Source organism: Kogia breviceps, chromosome 7 (assembly GCF_026419965.1).
Source record: "Kogia breviceps isolate mKogBre1 chromosome 7, mKogBre1 haplotype 1, whole genome shotgun sequence".
Classification (NCBI taxonomy): Eukaryota; Metazoa; Chordata; class Mammalia; order Artiodactyla; family Physeteridae; genus Kogia; species Kogia breviceps.
The window spans coordinates 111,418,373-111,444,056 of NC_081316.1; the positions used below are offsets into that span (position 1 = coordinate 111,418,373).

General features: G+C 45.2%; 1 protein-coding gene and 1 pseudogene across 2 annotated transcripts in view; both read left to right on the plus strand.

The window, feature by feature from the left end:
* Nucleotides 1-25,684, plus strand: part of GRAMD1B (GRAM domain containing 1B) — a 251,804-nt gene that overhangs the window by 39,161 nt on the left and 186,959 nt on the right. The window lies entirely within an intron of this gene.
* LOC131760375 (cdc42 effector protein 3-like) lies at nucleotides 7,994-8,803 on the plus strand (annotated as a pseudogene).

Sequence of the window (25,684 nt, forward strand, 5' to 3'; positions counted from 1 at the left end):
ACATGTAGCTGTCCAGTTTTCCCAGCACCACCTATTGAAGAGACTTTCTTTTCTCCATTGTATATCCTTGCCTCCTTTGTCATAGATTAGTTGACCATAGGTGCGTGGGTTTATCTCTGAGCTTTCTATCCTGTTCCATTGATCTATATTTCTGGCTTTGTGCCAGTACCATACTGTCTTGATTACTGTAGCTTTGTAGTAGAGTCTGAAGTCAGGGAGTCTGATTCCTCCAGCTCCGTTTTTTTCCCTCAAGACTGCTTTGGCTATTCAGGATCTTTTGTGTCTCCATACAAATTTTAAGATTTTTTGTTCTAGTTCTGTAAAAATTGCCACTGGTAATTTGATAGGGATTGCACTGAATCTGTAGATTGTTTTGGGTAGTATAGTCATCTTCACAATATTGATTCTCCCAATCCAAGAATATGGTATATCTCTCCATCTGTTTGTGTCATCTTTGATTTCTTTCATCAGTGTCTTATAGTTTTCTGAATACAGGTCTTTTGTCTCCCTAGGTAGGTTTATTCCTAGGTATTTTATTCTTTTTCTTGCATTGGTGAATGGGATTGTTTCCTTAATTTCTCTTTCTGATCTTTCGTTGTTAGTGTATAGGAATGCAAGAGATTTCTGTGCATTAATTTTGTATCCTGCAACTTTACCGAATTCATTGATTAGCTCAAGTAGTTTTCTGGTGGCATCTTTAGGATTTTGTATGTATAGTATCATGTCATCTGCAAACAGTGACAGTTTTACTTCTTCTTTTCCAATTTTTATTCCTTTTATTTCTTTTTCTTCTCTGATTGCTTGTGGCCAGGACTTCCAAAACTATGTTGAATAATAGTGGCGAGAGTGGACATTCTTGTCTTGTTCCTGATCTTAGAGGAAATGCTTTCAGTTTTTCACCATTGAGAATGATATATGCTGTGGGTTTGTTGTATATGGTCTTAATTATGTTGAGTTAGGTTCCCTCTATGCCCACCTTTTCTTCTAGAGAAAGAAGAGCTGGGTGTTGCTCTGGTGGGTAGAGCTCAGTAAAACTGTAATCTGCATGTGTGCTGATAGGTGGGGCTGGATTTCCTCTCCGTTGGTTGTTTGGCCTGAGGCGACCCAGCACTGGAGCCTACCCGGCTCTTTGGTGGGGCTAATGGTGGACTCTGGGGGGGCTCCCGCCTAGGAGTACTTCCCAGAACCTCTGCTGCCAGTGTCCCTGTCCCCACGGCGAGCCACAGCCACCCCTGCCTCTGCAGGAGACCCTCCAACACCAGCAGGCAGGTCTGGCTCAGTCTGCCCTGGGGTCACTGCTCCTTCCCTTGGGTCCCGATGTGCACACTACCCTGTGTGTGTCCTCCAAGAGTGGAGTCTCTGCCTCCCCCAGTCCTGTCGAAGTCCTGCAATCAAATCCCACCAGCCCCCAAGTCTGGCTCTCTAGGAACTCCTCCTGTCGCCAGACCCCCAGGTTGGGCAGCCTGATGTGGGGCTCAGAACCTTCACTCCAGTGGGTGAACTTCTGTGGTATAAGTGTTCTCCAGTCTGTGAGTCACCCACCCAGCAGTCGTGAGACTCGATTTTATTGTGATTGCGCCCCTCCTACCATCCCACCGTGGCCTCTCCTTTGTCCCTGGACGCGGGGTATCCTCCCTGGTGAGTTCCAGTGTCTTCCCATCAATGACTGTCCAGCAGTCAGTTGCGATTCCGGTGCCCTCGCAAGAGGGAGCAAGTACACGCCCCTCCACTCTGCCATCTTGAACCAGTCTCTCTGCCCTCTGTTTTTTAAAGGAGCTTAAAGGTTTCTTGTTGCTAAGATGATCATATAATTTATTATCCAAACCATAGCACTGGGGGCTTCCCTGGTGGCGCAGTGGTTGAGAATCCGCCTGCCGATGCAGGAGACACGGGTTCGTGCCCTGGTCCGGGAAGATCCCACATGCCGCGGAGCAACTAAGCCCGTGAGCCATGGCCGCTGAGCCTGTGCGTCCGGAGCCTGTGCTCCGCAACGGGAGAGGCCACAACAGTGAGAGGCCCGCACACCAAAAAAACAAACAAACAAACAAACAAACAAACCATAGCACTTTTGAGAGTGAAGCAGGGTGTTCTTAGTAATCATGCATGAACCAGAGACGTAAATGAATACTGTCTTGAGAAAACCGGGACTTGCTGTCATCCTGTTGCCTACCAGTTAGGAATAAGAACCTTATTCTGTCCATTGCTTTCATACTGGCAACAGCTTTGTCTTTCATCACTTTCTCTCAGTGCTGGTATTCCTTCTCTCCCCAGTCACACCATTTTGTGTTTCCCAGACATAGTCATGCCTTCCTTCCCTGGTGGTCCAGTGGTTAAGATTCCGCGCTCCCAATGCAGGGGGCCTGGGTTCGATCATTGGTCAGGGAACTGGATCCCGCGTGCTGCAACTAAGACCCAGCACAGCCAAATAAATAAATATTAAACAAACCCCAAAACAAAAACAGAGTCGTGCCTTTGCACATTCCTGCTTTTGTGCGTACTGTTCCCTCCAAACGGAATTGCCTCTCCACTTCCAAACCTCGTGACTCCAACCTCTTCTCAAAGCTGCCATTGCAGCCCCATCCCAACACATTATGGGCTTTCATCTCAAAACCTCCATGGTAAATTTTTACTTCTCCCATCCTTCCAGCCCTTCCTCCCACCTCTCTTCTTTTCTCCTTGTCTTCTTTTTTATTAAAATTAATTCTGATTGGCGTATAGTTGCTTTACAATGTTGTGTTAGTTTCTACGGTACTGCAAAGTGAATCAGCTGTACGTATACAAATATCCCCTCTTTTTTGGATTTCCTTCCCATTTAGGTCACCACGGAGCATTGAGTAGAGTTCCCTGTGCTATACAGTAGGTTCTCATTAGTTATCTATTTTATACAGAGTATCAACAGTGTATATATGTCAATACCAATCTCCCAATTCATCTCACCACCCCTCCTGTTCTTCTTTTCCCATATAATGACTGAGCACCTTATGTGTGATCAGCAGTGTCCTAATTACTTCCATGCACTTGGCATAACTTTCTGCTGGTAGTTATCTGTGTACCTTTCCTGTCCTCCCTACAAGTTTATAATCCCTTGAGTGTAGAATGATGTCACACTCATTTAGCAAAATCTCAATAAATGTTTCATGATCCATTGAACATTGTAGATCCTTAATAAATTTTAGTTTATTGAAATCAAACAGGTTCTGGAAAAGAAAGTTTCTGGAAAGATAATCTTGATTTTCATACTAAGGAAGGGCTAGTCTGTTAAAAGTGGTTTTCTTTTTCAGCTGAAACACAAATGAAATTAAGTAGTAAAATTTTGGAAATGTATAGAGGGAAACAGTGGACCCTTCCCTCCTTTGACGTTTTCAGATACACCACCCCTCTTGGTAGATAACCAAAAGATGCCTGGATTCATTTCTCAAGGAAGGAATTAATTTTTACATTGTTTCTTTTCCCTGCCTTACCCAAAAGGACAAAGGAGATATCAGAGCTGCCCTGGGTGAAGTGTGGATTTAACTTATTATCCACGAAATCAAATATGTTCAAGTAGTAATTTTCAACCTTGGCTGGACATTAGAACTGAATGAGGAGTGTCTAGAAATCCCAATGTCCAGACCAAATACATCAAACCAAATTCATTAGAATCTCCATCAGGGAGACCTGGGCACCAGCACTTTTCAGAGCTCCTCAGGTGGTTCCAACAAGTAGCCCAGGATGAGAACACCTGTGCTCAGCCAGAGAGCGCTGGGTAGCGGGTGAAGAGACCCAAGATGTTCATGACCTTGGATAAGTTTCTCTCTCTCTTCTGTCTGCAGTCTATCTGTGAAATAGGGTTTCCCATTCACATTTTTTTTTTCTGTCCTGCTGAACTGTTGAGAGAATCAAATGAAGTATCAGAATGAAAAGGCAACTAGAGATCAAGACTCTGAGAATCCTGTTACCCCAGTAGGCTGTAGCTGCTGTTTCTCAGTAATAATGGTTCGGTCGTTCTTTGGAACAATGAGGCTGGGTTGATGAATGCACCTCATATGGTGGAAAGGAAGCCTCTCTCCTCTTTGCCACACCTTCCTCCTCCCTTTACTCACCATCCTTCCATGGAAAAATCTGCTTGCTGGTTCCCCTTTATCCATCCCCTTTTCCTGTAGCTTAGAGGTGCCACACCATGTGTCTCACTGCTCTACTGTCCCCCGAGATGTGATGGATCCTGAGAGACCTGCCTATCCTTGATCCCAGCGATGCCACTTCGTGGTCTGTGAGACTATCTGAGTGCCTGGAGATGAGGACTTTGCTTTGGAGGATCTCTACCCAGGATCTTGTTGGAGTATTTTGTGCATTTTGCTCTCTTTGGATAGCGAGGGAAAAACAAAACTTTGCTTATTATCTGGTATTATAGGGATAATAATATCTAATGTAAGCTAGGATCTTTTTTGCATTATCTATTTCATATTCACGCCAATCTAGCACGCATGGCACTATTATTATCCCCATTTGATAGATGAACAAGCAGAGACGTAGAGAAGCAAGGCAACTTCTCCAGTGTCATTGAACTGATAAGGGAAAGAGCTAGTACTTGAATCCAGAAAACTGTGAAACGGATACTTTTTCTAACAGACAACGTGCCAGGCATTGTTTAAAGCAATTTGTCTTTTTTAATTCAGTTAATCTCCATGACAACCATATGAAGCAGATTCTCTTATGTAGATTTTATAGATGAAGAAATGAGGGCACAGTGAGGTTAAATAACTTGCCCATGGTCTCACAGATAAGAGGAAATTGTCTGAATAATAACTTGAAGGAAGACTGACTAAGCTTAGCCCCAAATGGCACAGGAGTCTATTACTTTCCCTGCCCAAGAAGTTAAAGTAAGGAGAGCAGAAGACATCTGGCCATTCTGATGCCAGAGGCATCACAGCAATTCCTGACAAGGGTCTGGTGCTCCCCAGATTCCAAAGGCTGTGTGTGTCCACTCAGAACTTCATCCTTAAGGTCACCTGGGGACAGGTGTGGGTCATCAGCCCTGTGCAGAGCTCATGCCCTTAGCCACCAGGCTCTCCTGCCTCTCGCGGTTTTTGCTTGTCCCGGAGGCTTCCTCACACAGAGTGGCTCCAGTGACCAATGGATGCGGTGAGTGGTGCCCTGAGGTTTCTGCACCCCCCGGAGAGCAGGAGAACCAAGAACAGGAAAAGCCATCAGACTGATGAGCGTGGCTTCTGATGGGAGAGGCTTCTGATGGGCGTGGCTTCTGATGGGCGTGGCTTATGTTGGGCATGGCTTCTGATGGGCGCGGCTTCGAGTGGAAGCCTGGTTGAGCGCTTAATGGGGAGGAGGATGAGTGGATCAAGTAGGAAGCATGTCCACTGGGGACATGTCACACTGGGGAGAGCCAGCGGAAGGCTTGCGAAGCTGCACCTTCTACAACCACCCCGGTCACTAGTGTCCCAAAGGGGCCATGTTCTCGTATTCCCTTTTTGAAGGAGAAATCCACCTTCTGGTTTAGTTCTGTCCACATTAGGGGCATCCTAATAATCAGATAGATAATAACAATAGTAGAAGTAGTACTAGTAATAATAATAGGATGATCGTCTTGAGTACTTACTGTGTGCCAGATTCTGCACTATGAACTCTGATGAGTTATCTTATTTGACTGTCACAATGACAAGGCAAGAACTATTATCTCTACTTAGTAGATGAGGAAAATGAGATGAGAGAGGTTAGCTGAGTTTTCTGGTGTCCCAGCCAGGAAGTGGCAGTCAGGAGTCAAGGCCAAGTCTCCGCAGCTCTGCAGCCAGAACATCCTTGGCCTGCCCCCCACCTCCTGCCGCTTAGCGGTCCCACAACCAACCTCGTCATCGCAACACCTGTCACTTTCCAGATTTAGAATTCCAGAACCCAGCCTTCTAGCTCTGTCAGGAAGTAAAGGTGATTTTTCTACTCTCTCATTTTAAAAAATCGCCTTATTATGAATTAAAATACAAATGCAGGGGAGGACAGCCAAGCAATAGAACTCCATCAGCCACCTCAGTTCTGTTCCAGCCATAGACTCTCCCCGCCCTGAAAGTAATCGCCCTGCTGACTCCTGTTGTCGTAATTTTCTGGTGTTTCCTTTTAGTTTTATCGTTTGACCACAACTCTCTCGACATGCTAGTGTAGTGTTTTCCATTTTAAAAAGTTGACCTGTCTCCTGAGTCCCTGTTCGTCTCCAGGTTCACTTTTTTTTTTTTTTTTTTTTTGTGGTTCACGGGCCTCTCACTGTTGTGGCCTCTCCCGTTGCGGAGCACAGGCTCCGGACGCGCAGGCTCAGCGGCTATGGCTCACGGGCCCAGCCGCTCCGCGGCATGTGGGATCTTCCCGGACCGGGGCACGAACTCGTGTCCCCTGCATCGGCAGGCAGACTCTCAACCACTGTGCCACCAGGGAAGCCCCAGGTTCACTTTTCATCAGTTTCTTTTCCGTACACTTTATTTTGAGAGGAACTTGGGGCACGTGGCCTGTGGAGTTTCTCGCAGTCTGGATTGTGCTGCCTGCACACACACAATGCAGTTCAACAGTTCTCTGTCCACTTTTTTGCCTGCAAATTTCTTGCTGGACCCAGAAGTTTGACCTGATTAGGTTTGATCTGAGTAGATCTTTTCAGCAAGTTCATGGATGGGAAGCACATAACATCTGTTTCTCTTTCATTGACCTTAGTAATCATTGACACGTTGTCTAGATTCATCAGTTCATCAGATGTTGCAAAATGGTGATGTCCCATCATTTATTTTTTATGTATTTGTTGGAATACTTTAAAATGGAGGTGCTTCCCCTTGGCAACGATTTGATTATCTAGTGTTGTAGTTGATATGGAGAAAAAAAACAGTAAATGTTGACTGTTTCATTTATTTGCTAGTTTTCAAGATAATGAATTAATTCCCTGACTACTGAAGGGACCACTGAAGGTGACCAATTAATTTTTGTTGTTTTAAAAATTGAATCTCTCCAAAAACAAATACTGTGTATTAACGCATATATGTGGAATCTAGAAAAATGGTACAGATGAACCGGTTTGCAGCAGGGCAGAAATAGAGACACAGACGTAGAGAACAAATGTATGGACACCAAGGGGGGAAAGCGGCAGAGGGGGTGGTAGTGGTGGTGGTGGTGGTGGTGGGCTGAAATGGGAGATTGGGATTGACATGTATACACTCATATGTATAAAATAGATAACTAATAAGAACCTGCTGTATAAAACATATATAAAATAAAATTCAAAAAAACATTGAAGCTCTCCAAATTAGGAGGTTGGCATTAACATAAACACACTATTATATATAAAATAGATAAACAGCAAGGACCTACTGTATAGCACAGGGAACTCAATGTCTTGTAACAACCTATAATGGAAAAAAATCTGAAAAAGAGTCCGGAGACCCCGGCCTTGGGCGCCTTCACGCCGTCTCGGAGCGCATAATGCTGTGAGCTGGCGCTGCGCCGCCGGCTGCCCCAGCTGGATCTGCGCTTGGCGGGCAGGGACTGCGTGCGCCTTCGGGGACTGTCGGTGCCGGGCGCCCGGCCCCAGGGTCAGCGGCTGGGATCCTTGGCGCCGCTGGTTTCTCCATGCTGTGGAAGGCACTGGCGGATGTAACCGGCTCTCCAGAAACCCCTGATTGGCTATAAGTCCAGGAAGGCCTCTTAGACCTCCATCTCGTTTCAGAGCCACTTCTGAAGCTACTTGAGAAAAATGATGTGACCGGTCCTATCAGAAAGGATATTGGGGGCTTCCCTGGTGGCGCAGTGGTTGCGAGTCCGCCTGCCGATGCAGGGGACATGGGTTCGTGCCCCGGTCTGGGAGGATCCCACGTGCCGCGGAGCGACTGGGCCCGTGAGCCATGGCCGCTGAGCCTGTGCGTCTGGAGCCTGTGCTCCGCAATGGGAGGGGCCACAGCGGTGAGAGGCCCGCGTACCGCACACACAAAAAATGGATATTGGGAAACCTATTACATCTGTGAAGAAAGTGGCCCTTTTTCCCTTTTGCAAAATCGACATCCTCAAACTCCAAAATGCCATGCAAGACCCCAATTTACCTGAAAGCTGCCAATAACAAGAAAGGAAAGACATTTAAACGGAGGGACATCTTGTCTCCAGATATGATCAGCCCTCCCCTTGGAGACCTCCGCCACACCATTCACATGGGCAAAGAGGGCCAGCACGACATCTTTGGAGACATTTCCTTTCTTCAAGGAAATGAGCTTCTACCTGGAAACCAGGAGAAAGCACGCACGGGCCAGTTCCCTGGGCATAACGGGTTCTTCCGGGCCAACAGTACCTCCGACTCCATGTTCACAGAAATGCCCTCCCCGGTGCTCAAAAACGCCATCTCCCTCCCAACCATCGGAGGGTCCCAAGCACTCATGTTGCCCTTGTTGTCACCGGTGACACTCAGTTCCAAACAGGAGTCCTTAGGGCCGGGAAGGCTGCCCCGGCTTAGCTGTGAGCCCGTCATGGAGGAGAAGGCCGCGGAGAAACGCAGTCTGTTGGAGAACGGGACAGTCCACCAGGGGGACGTCTCGTGGGGGTCCAGCGGGTCCGCATCGCAGTCCAGCCAGGGCAGGGGCAGCCTCTCCGAACAGTACCCGACTGGGCGGCCGAGGACAAGTGTGACCATTCCGCCCCGTGCGAGCTCGTCAAGGAAAAGACAAAATCAGAGGAGTCCCTCTCTGATCTCACGGGTTCCCTCCTCTCCATGCAGCTCGATCTTGGGCCCTCATTTCTGGATGAGGTGCTGAATGTCATGGATAAAAAAAAATGTCATGGATTAAAAAGTAAGTAACGGGACACCACCCGCTCTTTTCCTTTGGGATAAAAGGTATCAAAAAACGGAACAAAACAAAACTAACCACAGTCAAAAGAAAAGAGCTTCACTGGCTATACTTCGCAGTCACGTGATGGGTTTTCTAAAATGACGTTGCTACAGAATATTTTTTTACCTGGTATGCCCTGTTTGCAAAAACAGTGAAAGAAACAAAAAAAACCTTTCCTGGCAAAGAGAGGAAGTGAGTCAGAACCCATTTTCGGCGAGCATTGATGATTTACAGCTCACATTTTTTGTTTTCAGACCTTCAGACATGTAAGAAATCTGGCTTGGCCAGGACTGGTACTGCTTATGAAGGGCTGTGCTAGTCACATTAAGGACCTTTACAGTACTCTGGAATTTTCTGAGCATGAGGAAGTCAAAATTTATTTAACACCCACGCCTTTTTTCTAGACTCTTTTCTATATTATATTGTTTGGGCTCACCATAGCAAATTCTTCCGTGTTAAAACTTTTCTCTCAGGGGCTTCCCTGGTGGTGGCAGTGGTTGAGAGTCCGCCTGCCGATGCAGGGGACACGGGTTCGTGCCCCGGTCCGGGAAGATCCCACGTGCCGCGGAGCGGCTGGGCCCGTGAGCCGTGGCCGCTGCGCCTGCGCGTCCGGAGCCTGTGCTCCGCAACGGGAGAGGCCACAACAGTGAGAGGCCCGCGTACCGCAAAAAAACCCCACCAAACTTTTCTCTGTTTTCACATTTGAACAACTTTATGGGTTTCAGGGATTTGCTTGTAGCTCTTAGATATCCCTATATATTATATCTATATTGCAAAACTTTGTCCACTACATGTTGGTAAGACACAAGCAAAGTATTACTGTAACTATTTTTAAAGTTAAAATATATTTTGGGCTTCCCTGGTGGCGCAGTGGTTGAGAGTCCGCCTGCCGATGCAGGGGACACGGGTTCGTGCCCAGGTCCGGGAAGATCCCACATGCTGCGGAGCGGCTGGGCCCGTGAGCCATGGCCGCTGAGCCTGCGCGTCCGGAGCCTGTGCTCCGCGGCGGGAGAGGCCACAGCAGTGAGAGGCCCACGTACCGCAGAAAAGGGAAAAAAAAAAAAAAAAAAAAAAAAAAAATATATATATATATATATATATTTTTATGTGCCTTTGGCTTTTTATTGCAGAGTCTACATTTTATAGGTACTACATCAAATACGGTCGTTTTGACTTTCCATTGGGGTTCCACTGTAAGCTGTGTATGTGTATGTTTGGAAAAATGTATTCATACTTAGCTTTATTTTTTTTTCTTCATCTGTTACCATACTTTTCACAGCAGCCAACAATGGATTGTAAAGTGTAAAGGCACAGGTTACTCACAATGCTTCTGCAGAGACTGTGGGCTACACCACATAATGTTATTTGGAAATATGGGTATTTTAGTACAGTAATACTTGCATTACATGGTACTTCATACAACACAATAAAGAGTAAATGTTAAAATCAAAAAATATATATACGTATATATGTGTGTGTGTGTATATATAAATACATATAATTGAATCACTTTTCTGTAACTTGAAAATAAACAACATTGTAAATTAACTAGACTTCAGTTTTTTTTTTAATGGTTAAATTTTAAAAATCTCATTATGGGGGAAAATGCCCAATTCCAGAAACAGACTTTTAATTATGTTGTACTTATTTTGGTAAAGATGCATGTCTTCATTGTGAATCTGGGATTTGTATACTGTGAGAGTGATGATACAATTTTATTTAAGCATAGCAATATAATAAAGAAATGTTGAGAAGTCATTTTTTAAAAAACTGAATCTCTCATGTTAAAAATGAGGTAACTGAGAGCCAGAGAGGTTAAGTAACTGACTTAACATCACACAGCACATTGATGGCAGAGCTGGGTAGTACTCTCCTGCCTCCCAGTTCATTCTAATCTTCCCCTTTCACAAGCAGAACCCAAGACCTGGAGCCCTAGACTCCAAAGCTGTCTGAGGATATCTGAAAGGGCCAATAAATATTCAAAGCATTGTCCAGCTCCCTTCCTGGCTTATTGCCTTCACTACTGGGTGGGCCCTGCAGCTAGGTTGAGACTCACTGGGAAGGGAGGTGGGGTAGCCTGCAGCTTGTGCACTCCTTCTGAGAGGGGGTGAGTTGCCAGCCCTGGAAATTCCACCTGTGTCAGGGAGTCGTGGGAATGTGCCCAGGTTGCTATGGGGAGGCTTTCTGCCCTGGCTGCCGCAAAGCAGGCCCCTGCCAGATCCCGTCTCGCTGATTCTCAGCGGGAAAGTGGGAAGTCAGAGGAGAAAGTTGCAACCTGTCAGTTAGAAGGGAAATAGCTGAGAAGCCATCTCCCCACCATGTTAACGATCTTAGCATCTTAGTGTGTGTGTGTGTGTGTGTGTGTGTGTGTGTGTGTGTGTGAGAGAGAGAGAGAGAGAGAGAGGGAGACTATTTGGTAGAGGATGTCAGGGGAAGAGATGGGGGGAAATGATCAAATGAGGTTAGGAGAAGGAGGCTCTGTGTAACACTGTGTGGGGGTGGCGGGAGGCTGCCTGGCTCCTGGAGACTGTTCAGCACTCCGTGTGTTCACACCTACTTACGTAGTTGATGACCTCAGACCCACCTACTTGTCCTGCTCTTCCCCTTCCCTGCCCCTCTTCTTCCTGCTTCCCTCTCCGTCCCCTCCCCCCAGGCTCCTAGGCTAGGGGAGAGTGACAGCAGCAGCAGAGGTAAGGACACGCTCTTTTATGTAAGGATGCACATCCCTGCTAAGTTGTGGGTTAGAGAGCCAGTCAAGGGCAAGGACAAGGCTGCTACCAATGGCCCTGGTCTGTGTCCTGAAACACAGTAGTGTGGTTACCCACCCTGGCTGGAGAGCAGGGTTGCTTGGACTGCATTCTTGGAAGTGAAATGAAACTTGGTAGTGGGAGATACTACTGCCTCTACTGAGTCATAAAACTGGGATCTTTGGGCCAAGGAGTCCCAAGAAGCTGATCACTCTAGTTCTTTTCTCCTTGGAAGAAGATTCTGAAGGACTTCAGCCTAAGAGGTTATAATGTTTTAAGTTGTGAAATTAATTTAGTGAGTTGTGATCAGAATATTATTAAAAAAATGAAATAGAGTAGACAGTAGACCAAGGTATGTTAGTACATGGAGAAGGTGAGTATTGTTTCACGAAACTCTTTTTAGTGTTGTGTGTGTGTAATTGTGTGGGTGTGTACTGGGTCACAATGTATTTCTTACTGTAAGTCACAGCCAAAAACTTTGAACATCATTGCTCTTTTAGAAAGTGTCAGGGCTTCCCTGGTGGCGCAGTGGTTGGGAGTCTGCCTGCCGATGCAGGGGACACGGGTTCGTGCCCCGGTCCGGGAGGATCCCACATGCCGCGGAGTGGCTGGGCTCATGGCCACTGAGCCTGCGTGTCCGGAGCCTGTGCTCCGCAACAGTGAGAGGCCCGCATACCGCAAAAAAAAAAAAAAAAAAAAAAAAAAAAAGAAGAAGAAAGTGTCAGGAATGAAGACTTGGAGTCACTATAGGTTCTGCCATGAAATTGCTGTGTGACCTATGGTGAGTTGTTTAACCTCTCTGACCTTCATTTCCTCATCTGTGAAGTGAATGAATGAAACCAAATGAGGAAATTAAACTGATGATTTCTAAGGTTCCTTCCAGCTTCAGATTCTATAATTTTTAAGGTAAATGAGAATTCAACCTGTTTGTAGAGATTCTCAAGGAAGGAGATGACATCCTCTCCAATAAGCAATAATTTCCATTAAAAAATAGCTCTTTTTCTTTAGGCTTCATTCATTCATTCATTCACCAAATATGTATTGATGAGTCAGACACTGCTCTGGGTCCTGGAGAGGCAACAAGTGGGATAAAACACAAAAATCCCTGCACATGTGATGCTGCCTTAGAAATCTCTGTAGCAGTTTATGGTTGGTTTGTTTGTTTTCACTTACCATACACTTAAAATAAAACAAAATAAAACTGAAAACCTTCTGTAGACTTGAGAGGATAGTTATCACTTTTCCAAAAATTGGTTTGGACCCTCAGTTTCTCCTTCATTGACGTGGGAATGCAATCATGCAATGCTAACAATTCAAAGTCTGAAAGGGTTCCAGAATGTCTTTTTTGCTCAGAAGGGTGACCTGACCTGATAATCTTAAATAGATAGACATTTGAATGTTCCAGACAGGAAATTATTATTTTCCTTGAATATTTTCCGTTTTTTCTAGGAGCTCTTGAAACCACAGACCATTCACTGAAAGGCAGTTCACTTTATTTTTTTTTAATTTTTATTTTTATTTTTTTTATTATTTATTTATTTATTTATTTATTTTTTTGCAGTACACGGGCCTCTCACCGCTGTGGCCTCTCCCGTCTCGGAGCACAGGCTCCGGACGCGCAGGCTCAGCGGCCATGGCTCACGGATCCAGCCGCTCCGCGGCACGTGGGATCTTCCCGGACCGGGGCACGAACCCATGTCCCCTGCATCGGCAGGCGGGCTCTCAACCACTGCGCCACCAGGGAAGCCCAAGGCAGTTCACTTTAAAATGTTCAAATTCAGCTCCTTGACATATTCATCTTCTCTCAGCATAGAGATGAAAAGCCTCCTTCGAGGACTTTGGGATTGGGGTGGCATCTTTCTGGCCTTTAAGCCGAGAACTCTACTGTTTGGAGACGGGGTTGGGTAAATGAAACCTGCAGACTCCTGGCTACCAGGATGCTTAAATTCAGTGTTAGGAGTGCTGGAGGACTTTGGAATCTGAAATCATCCTGACCACCAGGGGGCAGTAAGAACTTGTTTTTCCACACCACCAATGGATCTCCATTCCCGTCTACTTTAGCCTGCAGTTATAGGCTGGTAAAATGACCGTTTCAAAATATGCCCGGCCACCTCAGAGCCCCTGAACGCTAGGGCTATAAGCAGTCAGTTGGCTGATTCTCCTCTCTCTCATCTCCCAAAATTAAACGTGCAGGTCCATTCACTGATTCAAAAGGTATCTATTGAATCCTTTTATGTATCAAGTACTGAGCTGGACTGTGCAAATCCAACCTTCATCAAGGCAAAGCCTCTGCTCTCCAGGACCTCACGGGCTAGGTTTTTCCATAAATGACAGACAAAGGGCTTGTTGCCCCCAAGGGGGTTTCACATGGTCCTGAATCCAAGGTTATGAGGCTGTTTTCTTATAGTGAGGTGAAGTTTCTAGGCGTGCGGATCATAATCTTGACATTTTCAAGTGACAGAATATAGATCTCAATGAGATTTAGGAAATGCCTTTGGTATTATAGCTAAATTTTCAAACCCCAGTTGGAGCAGACTGTATAGGCTGATCGTGACTCCTAAGTCAGGAATCACTGTTTTGCTGTTGTAAACTTGCAGGACTGATCAATCTTTCTGGACCCAAGTTTTCCCAGCTGCTCTCAGAAAAGGCCAGGACACTAATAGAAAACTAAGTGAGATGGAAGAGCATGATATCGTGGGGCATTACACCGGTCTAGAATCCCCACAGGGATTTTGCTAGACCCTTTGCTATGTGTTTACAGCTGGTGGTTTTTTTGTGTGGTTAGTAGCTCCCCTGCCACCTCTCTTATTTGGTGTAGACACAGGGTCTAGGTTATGTTAAAACTATAGTATTGGAACCCAGAAGTCAATAATTATCCAACCAAGGGATCAGATTTTATTTTATTTTTCACAATAACTTGGATGAGTTGAGTGTGTAAATGGATGACATGTTCTATAGCTCACTACTTTCTTAAAAATAGAATGGAACAAGGGAAGAATTCTGGGACGCACTTCTCCCAGACTTTTTGGGGGGTGGGTATTGCCCATAGGTCACGTTGAAAAAGTTTGTCAGGATTACCAATGCATGAAGGCACTGATGGGTAATGAGCATTTATAATTACGTGCAATAACTGGGATGTACAGGGAATCTGCTAGGTTGATTTGGACTGTCTCTAAATGGCTGAGCATGAATTCATGCAGGGATAGATAACCCTGCCTCCTAATACTAACACTGATCCAGCGGGTCAAGTTTAGATTCTTGGGCTTCCTCTAGGCCAGACCTCTGAAGACTAGTAGTCCTCTTTAGTTGAAAGCGCACTGCAGGCAAAAGTAGAACGCTGCTTCTATAACCTCCAGATAAAGTGCAATAGTTAACTGTTTCAAGAAGACTGGAAGTAATAGCCTAAGGTTGAACTGGTCTATAGTCTTCGTGCTCTTTTTAATTTTATCTGTTATTGGCCTGGAGGCAGCACCGATTAGAATAATTTTTACCAAAAGCCAGAGACAAAGAAATTTGATTACATAATTTGATGACGTAGGCATTTTTCGGTGGTGAAAAGACCTTTGAAGGGGAATTAGAAGCCCCAACCTGTCATTGTCTTACCGCCTAAGTACCAGGTAAGCACTTTCCATAATTATGGTTATTTGGAAAGGGCGCACCTGGCTGGAAATGCCGCCTTTGCCTCTTACTGTGGGACTCATACAAGTCCTATAATTTCTCTGATCCTGCCCTCTCGTCTATAAAGTAACATTATACCTATTCTACTTCCTTTATTGGGGTGTTGTAAAAATCATATTGCTCATTTGTGTGGAAGTGTTTCAATTACAAAGGGCTATACAGATGTGGGTTTTTATTTTGTTACCTGGCCCTCAGGGTCTCCTCTGGTCTTATCTGTTTTGCCTGCCCTTTCTTGCCCTGACACACAGACGGAGTTTCTGAGAAGGAGACTTGATCGTCAATTGTTTATTTGTCTTTGGTTTTTAGAATATGCCCTTTGTCCAGGCTGTCGGTGCTGAGTTACCAATAACACAGCCTAATTACCTGCTGGCTCCAAAGTCAAGGACCTTTGTCTGCAGCTAGCATGGCTTCCTGTTAACATCTGCTTGGGGGAAATGGGCCTTATTTCCACCTTCAAAGTTGGTGACTTAGGTGCCTGAAAATAGAGTTCACAAGGAACAAAGTAACAACAACAACAAAACTCACAGCGAACATTCAGAGCATGTACAGTCTTTTTTTCTTCATAGGTAGTTAGCCTTCTTCCCTGTCTTTCGAGGTCAGTAACAGGTGCGTGACTTACCCTCACTGAGTTTCAGTTAGTTTCGAACTGTGGAGTTAGCATTATTGAGTCTCTAGATGAGACTTTAGAAATGGGTTCTCCATGTCCACCGCCCACGGGACATCTCTGATTCTAATAAGCTCAGGGAGGCCGAGGTGGGAGAGCTGTGATTATGAGGACAGGGACCAGACCCTTTGGAAGCTTTGAGGACTAGGAAAAAAGGAGTTTATAGAAGCAGAAGAAGAAATGGGCAAAAAAGAGAGGGGAAGAAATCTTCCTGAGAAAGGGAGAAACGAAAGAAATGGAGGAGGAAGAGGGGAGTGAGGGAATCAGGATGGGGTAAAAGGAGGAAGGAAGATGAGGGTCTGGGAGACTTCTGTGCTCCAGCCTCCTACTGAGACAGAGCAGAGACAAACACTTTAGAGCTAAACCAGCTGTGCCCAGATGCCCCTGAGATGTGCCATCTGTGCTTCTAAGACCGTCAGGGACTCCAGCCTCCTGAGTGCCCAGGTCTCCACCGACCCAGGAACACCCTGCTGCTCGTCCTTGATCTAACAGGCAGTGGCAGCTGCATCCCACATCCCTAAAAGAAAGCATAGCCGTCGCCTCTTCTTGAGAGCCGGAACGTCACATGCTTTCTCAGGGTTTGAGGAGGACAGGGAAGACCTAGAGAGAAGATGCTGGCAAGGAGAACTCCCAGATCACTGTCTGTAGGGAGAGGCTGTGAGAAGTGATGAGAGCAGAGAGTGTGCCGTTGGAAGACAAGAGATCATGTTCCCCTGCTCTGCCCCTTAGTTGCTAAATGGCTTCCAGGCAAGGTTTAATTTTTTTTTTTTTTTTTTTTTTTTTACCTGTGAAGCACGCCTCCACCTTCATGCCTACCTGTGGTTTATTAAGACAATGGATGCTATCCCTCAAGTGCCTTGCCTACCTCTTAGGGCACTTTCCCAGGGCCTTCTGTTTAAATATTTGGACAGTTTACCTTCTTTAGTAGGTGATATGCTCCTCAAGGGCAGGATACTTACAGATTTATCGCCTAGCGTGGTACCTAGAGTACAGCAGGCATAACAGATATCTGCAACAGGCATCTAATAATCAAATAAACAAGGCAGATGATGGTTTCTTTTTAGGAATCCAGCAGGTAGATCTCTAGATGTCATGTCAGCTCTGGAACTGATCTGCTATTGTTTAGTCTTGATGTGGCAGGTGTGGGCTTGGTGTTACTGGCTTAAGTTATATTTCGCCAGAGATTGAGAGCTACCTGGGGACGATCTGCACATCCCTAATTTTCTTCTTTTTAAGTTAAGGAATGAATTTAATTTTGACCTTTTTTAGTTTAAAAATATTTTATTACCTTAAAAACAATCAATTATTATGAGCAGGTGAAATCTATAATGACACCACTTAGTACAATATAGAAAATCACACACACAAACACGACGTTGTAATTTTAGTGTATGTGCAGTGTATTTCCACTTCCAGCAAATATATACAAATCTATACAAATAACCGTAAGTGATTAAATATATAGTAGATGTATGTTTATATTTTTAAATAGTTGCATTTCTCCTTGGAGTGAAAATACCATGATTTCCTTAGTCATTCTGTTTTTAATATTTTGGTTATTGGCAACTTTTCACTGTTAAATAAACATTCTCTCTTACATAAGAAATAATTATTATTACTGTTGTAAAAAGAGAAACAAAACCTAAAGCAATTTGTTGAGTGCCTATTATGTGCCAGGCACTTTACTTGTAGTGTATCACTTAATTTCAAAACCCAGGAAGTGTGTATTATTTTTCTCCTTTCGCACAGAAAAAAAAGTGAAACCTAGGAAAGTAAGTAGCTTGGCTAAGTCACGTAGGCAGTGAATCTAGAGCTAGGATTTATATTCAGGTCTCCCTAACTCCCAAACCCTGTTCCTCCAAATAACAAAGCTCATAAGTGCAGGAACGTAAGGGCAAAGGTGTCAGGCTCTAACTAAATTTTTCCATGTTGCTTTCCAAAAGCTTGGTGCTATTATATAAAGCCCCACTCCCTAAGTATACTATTTTCCCCATAACTTTGTCTGACTTCATTTTTTAAGCTAAGAAACTCAAAGACCTGTATCCATTCTCTTCCTTACCTTATAAGTATTGTTTTTAGACAGAATTCATCTTGAGTTTGAATATTACCTGCCTGCAAAGGAACATCAATTATATCACAGTCTGCCTTGAGTTCACCTAAGGGTAAGGACTCTCACCCTTACTGGAAGGTGGGACACACGTGGTTTCCTGCCCTCCAAACCAGCAATGGAGAAAAGTTCCACTTCCTTCTTTATTCGGTATCACCCCTTATACCTTTGAGAAATGCAGCAAAGCACATATACTGTCAAAATGAGAGCTATGGGGCACTCTGCTGTGATATTTCCTGCCTTTCCCTCATCGCATTGGTGGCTGTGCTGGGGGAACGTGTCTGGAATAGAGAACCGATCAACCAACATGAGGAAACGTAATTATGGGACGGGGGAAGGGGGGGTGAGGAGGCATTGGAAAACTTCCACAAGAACTCAGGGACCATTTGCACATCCCGTTTTGTCTGTTGAAATTCAGGAATGAATGGAAGGTTCCACGAAGCACGTGAGGAGGGATCGTGTGCTGGGTCCTCTCTGAGGAGCTTAGAACTTGCATGGTGAGCAAGAGTGCTTTCTTGTTAGTCACCATTTAATCGCTAACTTTTGCCATTTTGCTTTGTTGGTGAAACTGGACTTTGAGTTTTGTTTTAAGTATTTCCCATTAAGAATCCCTGTTAATTGTTGACTCCGTGATGCCCACAAGGGTTCCAGATATCATGCACACACATGGACTTTGTGCAAAATCCACACGGCTGCCATTGCTGTAGCCCAGCCAAGGGTTAAATTGGTATCTTATTGTTGAGGTTTGTTTGGGGGGTTTTTTCCTCTGGCATCAGTGTCTTGTAAGTTATAGAAATAAATAAAAATGGTTTCTCTTTGGTTCAAAGAGGATTTTCCCCTGCAGCTGATTTTACTATAATATATAGCTTAATATAAAGCCTCACATTCTGAATACAGTTAGCCTTCAAAGTGGATTAAGATTGTCGTGCCCGGGGTATTTCCAAGGCATTAGTTACAGTACATTGCATTAACTTTACCAGTTGCCTCTCCTGTAATGAGAGGGATAGAAAGATCACCCGCTTGAACAGAAGACCCAAATGCCATCTTTTAACTTCTGTGGAGTGTGATGGAGCTGATAATTGAACGGGCAAAAACCATTCCATTGTTAGGAAGCAATCAAGCATTCTCTCGTTCGCTTAGAAAAGGCAAGTACGGAAATCTGAGATGCTGGGCGCTGAGAGTTCTATTCATACTAGTGATAATGATCATGATCATAATCGTTCCAATTGTTACCATTTTCCACCTCCCCCCTTCTCCACAGGCCTTAAAATAAAAAACCTGTATTTTAAGCTATTCAGTTGACCTCCGTCTTTATCCATCTCTTTTTTTGTAAGCGGGGAACTACTGAAACGATAAGTGGATTTCATACATGCAGCCTGTGTAGCAGGCTGTGTAGCGAAGTGGATTTTTATAGGGCTCCCTGGTGTATGTATGATGTGTCTGTGAAACCAGACATCCCTTGCTGCTCAATGTACCTTATTACATTAGCGATGAGTGTGCAATGCTTATACACACAATGGCGGGTGCAAAAGTTACACCTCCATGGGCTTTTCTTAGCATTTACTATGTGTTAGGGATTGTGCCAAGAGCTTTATGTGTATGATCTTGTTTATCTCTTACAACAAGCCCATAACACAGGCACTGTGGCTAACAGTCTGATTTTTCATGTGGGTTAACTGAGGCACTGAGACATTAGTTAACTTGTTAATAAATGGTGGATCCAGGCTTTGAACCCAGCCATTCTAATTCAGAACCTTGCACGTAACTGCTAGGTCATACTGTCAACCATACATGAGGAAATAAAGGAGTATTATAAGCTCAATGTAACTGGAAAGTATGCTGTAAATGTCAAGGATATGCAGATATGTCTGCCAGCTTTGGGAATTCGTATCTGCACATACCAGCACTGACATTTATCTCAGACAGGTCATGTGATGGATATTAAGAATGCATATTTTTACAGGGCATGTGCCATAACTGTGTAGGATAGGTGTATGAACGAGTTATCAAATCAGGTACCAGTTTAGGACCAAGATGCTGACATTGAAGACAGAGATCATTCCACGCCAGAGGAGAGACCAGGCCAACCATGGGAGAGCACAAAATCTGGCATCAGCTTGTGATGCCGAAAACTCGGCCACTGTGCACTGGTGCCGAATTGAATCTCGGAGACAGAGTTTTGGGTGAAGTAGAAAAGAATAGCTTTATTGCTTTGCAGGCTAAGGCAGACACAGCAGGCTCCTGCCCCTCAAAAACTCTGTGTCCCAACCTGGGGGATTTGGTGAGTTTTATAGCAGCGGTTCAAGGACAGAGTTGCTAATAAGAGTCAGGGTGTGTGCAGGGCCTGCACTGCTTTAATCTGGCCGCAGGTGGTCTCCTGATGAGCTTCTCTAGTCCCTTTACTCTGGCCTCAGGTAGTCCCCTCCTTTGTCTCTGCATCCCCTCCCTTCCCTGATTAACAGTTGCTCACATCCGCCCTTTGACACTGAGGGAAGGTCATGGAGGCTGGAGTCTGTTCCCTACAAACAAGAAACGGGGGACACAGAAAGGCTTCGTGCCCAGGAGCCCCGCAGGGTCCTGCTCGGTTTCAATTGTGCAGTTTGAACCCCAGCCCAGCTGCTGATTAGCTGTGTGTCTTTACATGACCTTTCCAAGCCTCATTTTTTCTCATTTGAAAATGGGGGTCACAGCTACCTCATTGGGGTGATTTGAGGATTGAGATCATGCCTGATTCACAGTAAGTGTGCAGTAAATGTTAGCTAGTCCTACTGTGATTGTGTTTGGATTGGTCTAGTTTAAATAAAATTCCCTTCCCACCTTCAGCATAGAACCTGTGTACGTCAGTAGCTCTTTGTAACATTTCCCCTCAGAAAACAAGCAAACTGTTCCTGGAACCTGGGCCAAACTCTTACCCTATAAAGCACTTAGTGCCCATAAAATGGAAAACAAATTATTTTGACAGTGTGCTGTAGAGAGCACTGTTAGTAAAACAGTAACAAGAAGGCTGAAGCAGTTTAAGGTGTAGAAGTAGGTGGTAACTTCAGTAAATCAAAAACTGTTCTTCAAGTTTATTTTTTACAAAGTATGTGCTACTGTGTTTCTGGACTCAGCTCCTCCATAATTAATGGATTAACTTTGTCTTTGTACCGCAGCAAACAGGATAACAAAGGCAGCCAACAGAGAGGCACTTCGTGAGCTGAATTCCTTATCTGTGAAATGTGGCGGGTGGCTTCCTCTAAGGTATTTTTTCCCCTTTGAAACTCAAACGGAATGAACAGTCATTTAATTGTGGAACTAAATCATGACTTAACATTGGCCTTATCATCAAGATTGGCAAACATCCTTGGGACAGGAAACCATGGAAGAGGGTGGTTATTTTCTGGAGTGCAGGGCAGAGACAGAACTCCAGTGGGCCTGGGCTTCCCACAAGGGGAAGCTGGGAGCTGGGCTTATCTGGAGATCTTCGCAAGAGAGTAGGATGAAATCCTTTCTCACGGGAGTGGTTAAACTGAGGCCCTCACCAGTCCCTGAGGGAGAATTGATGAAACTCCATTTCAGGGTGTTTTCTTAAGAGTTGATAGGTAAGCAGCTGTTTTCAAATGCATTCTTGTTCCTTCCTTTACTCGCTCCCCAAAGATTCATAGCCCAAACACCCTTACCTAAGAAACCTGAGCTTTTAGTTAATCAGGAATGGATGTTCTGGGCAAAGAGCATGTAGTCCCAGGTGGCTTCTCCTGAGACCTCCTATGCAATGTAGCACGGGTGTGTCGTGATGATCTGAGGGAAAGTAGGACTATGGTCAGAGCTGTCCCAAGGGACACTGCAGGGCTGAGATGGACTGTGTTCTTCAGCCTTCGTCTCTCCAGAAGGGCAAGCAACCCCCAGAGAGCATGGGGCTGGGAAGCCATCTGCACTGGGTGCCTCTTCAGCCCTCCTGACTCCCCTCCACCGGCACTGCCCCACCCACCATTTCTTCACTCACAGACGTTCACTGAGCAGATACACCATGTGGGGCGGTGAGCTCCATAACAGGATGACACAGATGAATGGGACAGAAATCTTGCCTTGGTGGCATTACAGCCTGAGGGGATGTGGAAAAGGCACACGAGTAATTATGATACAGGGTGGAAAAGGATGTGTTGCAAAGCAGTGTGGGTAAAGTGCGCCAAGGTCTTTTTATACAAGTAAGGATTGATTTAAATGAATGTGGAAGGACATTCTCAAAAAAGAAAAGAAGGAGGGCTTCCCTGGTGGCGCAGTGGTTGAGAGTCTGCCTGCCAATGCAGGGGACGCGGTTTCGTGCCCCAGTCCGGGAAGAGCCCACGTGCTGCGGAGCGGCTGGGCCTGTGAGCCATGGCCGCTGCGCCTGCGCGTCCTGAGAGGCTGGGCCCGTGAGCCATGGCCGCTGCGCCTGCGCGTCCGGAGAGGCTGGGCCCGTGAGCCATGGCCGCTGCGCCTGCGCGTCCGGAGAGGCTGGGCCCGTGAGCCATGGCCGCTGAGCCTGCGCGTCCGGAGCCTGTGCTCCGCGACGGGAGAGGCCACAACGGTGAGAGGCTCACGTACCGCAAAAAAAAAAAAAAAAAAAAAAAAAGAAAAGAAGGAGAAGTCATAAAAGGGCAATTAGAAGCTATTGTGGACTTGTTGCAGCACGTTGGAACCTCTGGGGTACTATAGACCTTCGACCTGGAAGTGCCCGCCGAAATCATGTCTCAACCTCAGTGTGAGAATGTCCTGCACGCGTTCAGTCTCTGCTTGGACACCTCCCCGATGGGGAACCCACCATTTATTTTTGGATGAACAGTGTCTGGTCATTGAAGGAAGGGGGGAGAAGCTCTAAGAGTGGGGTGTGTGTGTGCGCGCGCGAAGGAGAGAGAGAAAAAAAGAGACAGAGACAGAGGGAAGAAGGAGAACGGGGAGTGAGGAAGAGACAGGGCCCCTGGTAGCCTAGGTTTTCAGCGTCCTGGTGGGGCCCTGCCTGAAAGACAGTGGGACTGATGAGTGCTGACTAGTCGCTCTTTGGTTAAGCTGGGAGATTTTATTTCGGTGGGGATGGAGTCTAATGTCCTGATTCCAAGGTCCAAGGATGCAAGGGGGAACTTGCACAGAGTGAGATCATGTGAGCCAGCTTTCAAGAACAGAGACTTTGCCCTGGCTAGCAAGGTTGAAGCTACTGCCTTCCTAAGTCCTGGAAACAAGTTAGATCTACCTGTGGAAGCTAAATTAGGACCCGAGGACCACAGAGAAGATACTTGTAAAAGTCTTTAGTGTTTACTAAGCTACCATTTCAGCAGAAGGTGGCAAGCCTCGTTTTAAGCAAACCAACTTAGTGGAGCCTCGAGCTGCCCTGTTTGTGCACAGGCCCTGCTTGGAGCATTGTGTGGAAAAATCTCAGTAACAGAAGCCTCCAGGCACCAGCACCTGCAGAGCCCTGCTGACTCACCTGAGATCTACAGGTGGACTTCTTAACAGGTAAGAGGTGTTAGAGAGACACTTGGGTACAAATTAGGAATTAGGGCTTCACTGACTTCTTTAGTTGCAAATGAGAAACTGCTTACGTGACCAGAATGTGCCAATAAAAAGTACTTGTTGGGCTTCCCTGGTGGCGCCGCGGTTGGGAGTCCACCTGCCGATGCAGGGGACACGGCTCGAGCCCTGGTCCGGGAAGATCCCACATGCCCCGGAGCAACTAAGCCCGTGCGCCACAACTACTGAGCCTGTGCCCTAGAGCCCGCGAGCCACGACTACTGAAACCCGCACGCCTAGAGCCCCTGCTCCACAACGAGAGAAGCCACGGCAATGAGAAGCCCGTGCACTGCAACAGGAGTAGCCCCCGCTCGCAGCAACTAGAGAAAGCCCGTGCGCAGCAACGAAGACCCAACAGCAGCCAAAAATAAATAAAGTATTTATTGCAAGCACTTCTACCAAGTGAATTCTCCTAAATGTTTGGGATAGAGTTTCTTTTCAGGGTATTTAGAATTCAATAGGAAGACCCAAGGAAATTGGTATTTGGGGTGTGTTTTAGATAGGGAACAAATAGAAACTGACCGAATTAGACAGGAAAACAGTGTCTCAGTTTGCAGAATCACAATCGCAAGTATCAATTTATTTACCAAATTGCAAACCAAAGTCTTCACAAAAAATGGCAGGGAGAACCAGTTGAATAGTGACTGACAATATATTTTTTACAGGAAATTGAAATAGAGTGATATGGAGGAGTGCAGAAAACACTGGTTTGGGATTCAGACTACTTGGGTTTGAATTGCATCTTAGCACCTAAAGTTGATATCTCTGGGCTTCGTCTTCTTCATCTCTAAAATGGGAAAATTGGCACGACCTCAGGATTTTCGTGAGGCTCAAATGAGAAAATACAGTGCCTGGCTCGAGAAATTTTAGATGAATCTGCAAATTTTTAGGCCTTTGGAACATTTTTAATCTATGCTTAGCTGAAACAGATTTTTCATTTGGTTCAAGCCATCATTATCATATATTTGCTTTGAAATGAAAGGATATGAGCATGTAAGTTGATCATTCACAGACTTACGTTCATTAAGTAGTAGTATTGTTGCAAAATTGTGTATCAATAGAGCAATATTTGAAATGCATGAGGGGAATTTCCCACATAAAGGAATTCTATTTGTGTAAAGCCGAAAGGCCTTTGCAAAAGCAATAAACACTGTGATGTCTTTTGTGCAAATCTGAACGTTCACGTGTTGGGATCAGTTCTAGTGAGGTGTTTGTGTTTCATTAACTTCTTGCTCTCCGTGGGTTTATGAGGGAATTAGATGCACACAGAGTGTGTGGACAAAAGCAAAATGAGTACCTGGATTCCTTAGTACCATTTGTTTTTTAATTATTCTTTGAGGTCAGAATACTACCTCCAAAACAACACTGGAAGTAATTAAGGTGGAATTTGACCAAAAGATATTTGACTTAGCAGAAAGCAATTTCCATTTCAGCCTCATGACCTTGGTCCAAGATTGAGCTTACCAGTGCTTCAGTTTCTCATTTGTGACCTTGGGTGGGACAGGGCAGAGGAAGAATGGACCAAATAGCTAATGAAATTGGACAAACTATCTGATGTGTCTTCCAGGCCTATAATTCTATTGCCTAAGGAAGTTCTGTTGCTCATAAAACTTTCCAACTGTCAAAGTACTAACTTACATCAAGGGAGTGGTTATGGGGATGGGAAACGGAGCTCTTTCTTTTCCTGGAACTATGAAGAAACAAGATCACTCAGCATTCAATGATGTTTCAGGTTCATGTGGACATCTGGTATTCAATGGGTGGTCTCCTCATAGAGTGTGCTGTATTCAAGTCGATTAATTGAATAAAAATGTGCCTACACCTAAAGAAACAATCTATGTTAATGTATCCTTTTTGTACAACAAATGCTTTGTATTATAAGATCATTTCAATGCACACATTTTTTAAAAGTATTTATGTATTTTTATTTGGTTATGCCAGGTCTTAGTTGCGGCAGGTGGTCTCCTTGGTTGTGGCATGTGAACTCTTAGTTGCAGCATGCATGTAGGATCTAGTGCCCTGACCAGGTATCGAACCCGGGCCCCCTGCATTGGGATCATGGAGTCTTAACCACTGCACCAACAGGGAAGTCCCCCCCCCAGTGCATACCTTTTAATTTTTTAAAAAATTA